Source organism: Thunnus maccoyii, chromosome 4, assembly GCF_910596095.1.
Source record: "Thunnus maccoyii chromosome 4, fThuMac1.1, whole genome shotgun sequence".
NCBI classification, from domain to species: Eukaryota; Metazoa; Chordata; class Actinopteri; order Scombriformes; family Scombridae; genus Thunnus; species Thunnus maccoyii.
In genome coordinates, this window is record NC_056536.1 from 28051895 (window position 1) to 28058418 (window position 6524).

Here is a 6524-nt window from a genome sequence, read left to right on the forward strand (position 1 = left end):
TCCTCTCTGGTTTTAATGGTTTTAATCCATTGTAATGGAGCGATTTGAGGAGAAAAGTCGAATCTGAACGATGTCGCATTAAAACGAACACGTGTTGGTTGTTCTGCTCTCGTCTGTCATGTTTGTAACGCAGACAGACAGACAGCAGGTGGCGAAATAATGTTTAGAGAGGTGAAGAAGAATTACACCAAAGAGGTCATGACCATGTTCGGCAGTAATTCGTTGCATCATCAGTTTTTTTTTTTATGTCATGATGTTAAGCCGTACCAAGCCATAGCAGCAAGTGTACAACTGAGTTTATCACCCAGAACTGCAGTGGAGGAAGTATTGAGATGATAAGAAGTAGTAATACTGCACTACAAAATACTCTATTACAAGTAAAAAGTCCTACATTCATTAATTTACTGGAAAAAGTAGTAAACAAGCAGCAACTACTACTACTTAAAGTCATTAGGTCCTGTAAGAGTGCAGAATTTTAATGTTTTAGCTGAAGTAAAGCTAATTTGAACAATTTCATATAATGTAGTTCAGTCTCTAAAAGCATCTAGAGCTCAACAGAAAATTATTCAGCAACTATTTTGATAACTGATTAGTCTTTCGTCATTTTTCAAGCAAAAATACCAAACATTCTCCAGTCCCAGCCTCTAAAAAGTGAAGATGTGCTGCTGTTCTTAATTTTATATTATTTGAAATTGCACATGTTTGGGATTTGGACTGTTGGTCAGACACAACAAAACATTTGAAGAAGTTGCCTTGAGCTTCTCGAGCTTCTTCTTTGGAAGCTGATTATATGTTTTACATGTAAAATCTTGATCTTCAAAGTAACTGAGGCTGTGAAATAAATGTAGTGGAGTAAACGGTACGATATTTCCCTCCAAAATGTAGTAGGGAAAAAGTATAAAGTATCATAACATGAAAGTACCTCAACATTGTGCTTAAGTACAGTATGTGATTAAATACACTTGGCGAAAATGATTTTAATGCATCCGTACGTACAGAGATGGAATGTAACTAAGTACATTTACTCCAGTACCGTAATTCAGTGTGTATTTAAGGTACTTGTTATATAAGCATTTCAATTTTATGCTACTTTATACATCTACTAGAGGGAAATATTGTACTTTTCACTCTGTTGCATTTCTTTCACAGCTATAGTTACTTTGCAGATCCAGATTTTACACACAAAACATAAGATAAGAACATAAAATCAGACATATTTTTATAGATTTAACTACCTGATATTAAACTGCTGCTTACATGTTACTGCATCAGTGATCATAACCCAAAAATATATAATAGTCGAACAATGTGGAAGGGGCCGTTCAATCTGCAACTACTTTTACTTTTGATACTTTAAGTACATTTTGCAGATGCTTTCATACTTTTGCTAGTATTTTTTCAGTGTAGTATTGCTACCTGTACTAAAGGATCTTAATATTGCATTTACTCTGCAGATTTGAGCTTATAGATGTATTAAATCTGACTCTTACTCATATGTAATTTTCCAGAACTGAACAAAATCTATTATCCGTCCGTCTAAACTTGCATCTCAAGCATCTCCCTAATCTGTGTCTCAGCAGACCATCGTTCAGTTTCAGAGCTCTTATGCTTGAATAATTTAGGGTTATCGAGTTAAACATCATTCATCTGCTCACTTTATTTCCCGGGAACTCAGTCAGATCATATATCACGTATAGCTGTCTGTCTGGTCCGACCGTCTGCTTCTAGTTCCCACAAAATTCAGCAGAGTCAAACAAAAGTGTCCGACACACATGTGGAACATCCACGCAGGCCTGATGGCCCAAGGTAACGCCATGGCCAAGGTGTATTTACAGGTGATTATATCAGCTAATCGGTGGATTACAGCATGTTGAGTCCACACAAGCCCCTAAGCTGCAGGGAAAAGACAGTGCGGTCCTCTGGGATTTTCTGTTTAATCTGGCCCCCAGAATGCAGCGGCCCCTCCCGTACTCACATCTGGCCCGCCGGGATTTACTGTTGTAATCCTCGATTTTAAAACAATTTTATTATGCTTCATGGCTGATACGCTGGACTTTAATTATTAAAATGCAGCTTTCCTATTTTAGCAATGAAGTAATTACACGTCGTCGTTCTATTAGCCTCGACTAAGTAAGTAATGAGGTTGTCGGCTGTAGTCCTGCGATGGCTGCGGGCCGGCTGCATCACATATGTTACATTCAGGTATATGATGATGACACACATGAGAAGGCAGAGCAGGCTGCTGCTAACTGGCATCTAGCTGGTGTATTTCACCACCTTTTTGCCCTTTATGTCACAGATGAATAAAGGCATAATTGCTAAAAACGTGATTACCCTCCAGCTCATCCATGAGACAAAATTTTAGTGTTGAGTCCACACAAATGTTCAGGACAAAACAGCCATCACACGTGCACTTGACATTATTTTTTTTATGTTAACTCAACAATTTTTAAATACATTGTTTAAGATAAATTAACAACACATATGTTGTGTACTTAACATATAGTTTGATAGTTAATTGAAGTAAAAAATATATAGTTTTTATGTAGTTAATTTCATATTTAGCAAAATGAATAAACTGTGTTCACTTTGCATAACAAAAACATTATTACAACAACATTATTAATCCTGGTTTAAGTGCTTTCTGGTGATTTTCACTGTGGAGAAATATAAATACTTCACTAAACATGATGCAAAATGTTCCCACTTTGCATCCTCTCTGTTTTCATCTAACATGTGTATCATACTTCTCAGCGTGAGGTGCGATGGAAACGTACACTGCATTGCAGCTGGGGGGGCAAAGGAGGGGTTAACACCACTTGCTGTGGCAGATGTCAAAAACCATGCTGTAAAAAATGTCCGATTAACACAAAGGGGCACTTTGACAAATCCTGATTATAGGAGCACTTTCATTTATTAAACTCTGCCAATCCCCTGTACTCTTTCTGAGCGGGGATTAAAACCAGGTAGACACTATTGTCTATCTAAACAATCCCTCTTTAAGCTCTAGCTGTTTCCTGGTGCCCTGAGCCCTGGCCCGGCCTGGCTGGCTGGCTGGTTGCCTGCCTGTAATCTCAGTAGGGGCTTATAGGTCACTACTACCACTACACATTCCCATTCATCAACATCATCCCCTTTAGAGGGACTAGGTGATTGGATTTAGGACATGTTTTACAGGGGCAGGAGAAAAAAAAAAAAAAAAAAAAAAGAGAACAGCGAACTAAAGCGTGTTTACAAGAGCGGTGCTGTGAAAAGGCCCGTGGACGAGTGGCGGCCATATGGAATGGATAACCCTGTGAACATCTGCCCTCGATCAGTGCCACGCACCGCCATTAGACCGGTGGCTTTGACCTTCACAGGGTCCAGAGGAACATCTGGCCCCTTTCTGCTCTCATGGACCCCTGAAAACAGTTTGAAGCCGGACAAGAAGCGACAAAGAAATCCATACATGACTTGTAAAAGTCTTTGATTATCTGTGATGGTCGATAACAAACTCTTAAAATTCAAAGTCAATGCAACACTCTTCAGACTTTTCAAACAATCCACCATTTTTACAGCCACCTTTCAAAAGGACGGTGTATAAGATGTTAATTATTATACCAAAATGTAGTGATGTAGTACTGTAATTAAATAGAAATTTGAAGATTTTACATAAAAATTCATGTTATCAGTATACATATAATTTTGTCTTCCTGTTTTTCTATCTGTATTTTTGCAATCTTGGTTTATTCTGCACACACAACATCTACTGCATGTCTGTCCGTCCTATTTTCCCAGTTAAAGGATTTTTTCCTCATCTGAATTGAGGGTCTGAGGTTAGAAGATGTTGTATTGCTGTACAGACTGTAAAGCCACCGGAGGCAAACTTGTGATTTGTGATATTGGGCTGTATACATAAAAAATGAGGTTAAACATATAATAAACTTATAAATGACAATGTGTTATTGGAGTTTAAACCAGTTGTCCCCAACATTTGTGGGATGTGACCCATTACAACAAAGAACTGTCTAGTCTGGTTACTTGTCATGTTTCAGATGTCTCTGAGTTGTGAGCATCTCCACCAAAGAGATTTCATTTAACTAATTATTAGAGACCTCAAAATGTAAAAGCATCCAGTATTTCACAAAAAGCAAAGACTAGAGAAATGTAAAAGGAACACATAGTATTTGTATACAATACCACTTTGTTTTTCAAACGTATTACCCTATTAATCATCTTACAACCCCTCAGATTTATCTTGTGACCCTGTGGAGGGGCCTGACCCTTAGGTTGGGAACCACCTGCATCTATCTAACTGTAACTGTATCTGACTTAGTTAAAGATCCTCCAAATGTGTTTTAAGATTTTTTTTTTTAATAATTAGTGTCAAACATAGTTTTTTTCCACAAAAAAAGTTAATTTATCCCAAATATTCAAAGTATAACAGCAAATATTTTTCAGCTAAAGGACAAAAGATGTCTCCTACGTCACTGTAAAGTCCATTCTCAGTGTTTGTGCACTGGAGGCTTAAAGCTTTCCCTTTCAGCAGATAAAGATGAAAACACCCTTCTAGTGTCAAACTGCACAAACATCATTCTGCACAGTGAAGCTCAAACATCCAGCTGAAAGAACAAGAAGCAAAACACATTTCTGAGTCAAGCGGGACTTTAAAACTAGCTCCACCAGCTGCAACGGTAAAATACTGCTTGTGCATCGATGCATCAGTGTTAATAATCTAATCATGTCATGCATAATAATATATCAGTCACAGGGAGCAAGTTTCTGCAGAATATCTTTTACATTTGATACTTTAAGTGCATTGAGGAGATAATACTAATGCAGTATTTTTACATTGTGGTTTTGGTAGTTTTACTTAAATAATGAACCTGAATATTTCGTCTACTGCTGGTTTATTTGGATGGTTTGACAAAATCAATCACAACTGATGCTCTCTCTGTTTTTTTTGGGTTTTTTTTATGTCGGTCACACAATCCCTAACAGTAGTGGCAAGGTGATAAATGTATTGCCAGCTGCTCTCTGGCATAAATTCATTCCACAAAGACGTGGCATATGCTAGAGGATCAAATTTCTTTATCCTGGTAAAAGTTGTGTTGTTTTCTAAATTGAAAGAGCATAAGGTCCCACTTTCACGCGACAATATAAACTCCTCACCTCAATAATTGTATCAGCTTATAAGAAGCTTACTGTAATTACAATATTGTCTTCTTAGGGCAGCAGCCCTAAAACATGAAATACAAATCACTCATTTCTAAATTAAATGGAAACTCGTTCAAAGAGAAGCTATACCAGAGGAGGACAGAGGGATTAAAATGTAAGTCCAGCACATTTAATATTTACAGCGCAATCACACAATTAATCTGACAATGTGTTCTGTGTCTAATACCTGAACTGACTGGCCCTGCACAGGAGCTGTTATCAGCAGTGTACACATGGGGGGGGGGAGTGTGGGGAGGCTGTTTACAAGTTTAAAACTTGTGACCCAAATGCATCGTGCAGAGTCGAATATCTGCACATGAAGCAAAAACAAGTTTTAAAAGTAGTTTGATTCACATTTGGCACCGTTGTGGTTGTTTATAGATCTAAATATAGATTATAACACACGAGTTCAGTACTTCATTTCAATCATATGACGACCTTTTAGGCTTGTCGAATAATGTGTTGGAATAAAAGAGAAGCTCCCAAGTATTTATTGCAATGTTTCAACCTGCGAGGTCTTCAGCAGGCAAACGTTCATGTGAATAAGAAACATAAACAGTTTATAGCCTGTTTCTTGTTCACAGGAATGTTTTCGCCTGACAGAACCTCACAGGTTGAAACGTTGCAATAAATACTTGGGAGCTTGCAAATTTTACTGTGTAGACAACATCTCCTTGTTGCTGTTTTTTGTCCTGCAGCTGTGTCCAACAAGGGTTGGATGTACACAAAATCTATGTCGCCACATGCAGCCTGAACATCACTATAAGTTATGACTAATAATTACCTCCTCTCCTGTGTGATATCCATATAGTGTCAATACAGTAAAAACTATGATGAGAACAATAATTGTTGTAGAGGAGCTTCATCGAAGCAAAATCTCGCCCAGGTCCCAGAAAAAGATGAAGTCGGCCCTGATCCTCTCTACCACAACTGGGTTATAGGTTCAGACACTGCTGGAATAAATATTCAGATCATCTACAGTTTTTCAAGTCTGTCTTAAAACAACAATCAGGTGCCCAAATGAATATTGAAACCTGTTTTCTTTGCCATAATCATTCCTCCTGTTCATACTGGCCATTAGAAGATCCCTTCATAATGCACTTACAATGTAAGTGATGGGGGACAAAATCCACAGTCCTCCTTCTGTACAAAAAATATATTTAAAAGTTTATCTGAAGCTAATATGAAACTTCAGCGTCCAAATGGGTCAAATCATGTAGATATCTTTCAACATTACAGTCTTTTAGTGCTAAAGTCCCTCTTTTTGTTACTATACTTCCACCGCAGCTCAACAGGGAAACACAAAGAGGGAATTTGATGTTAAAAAG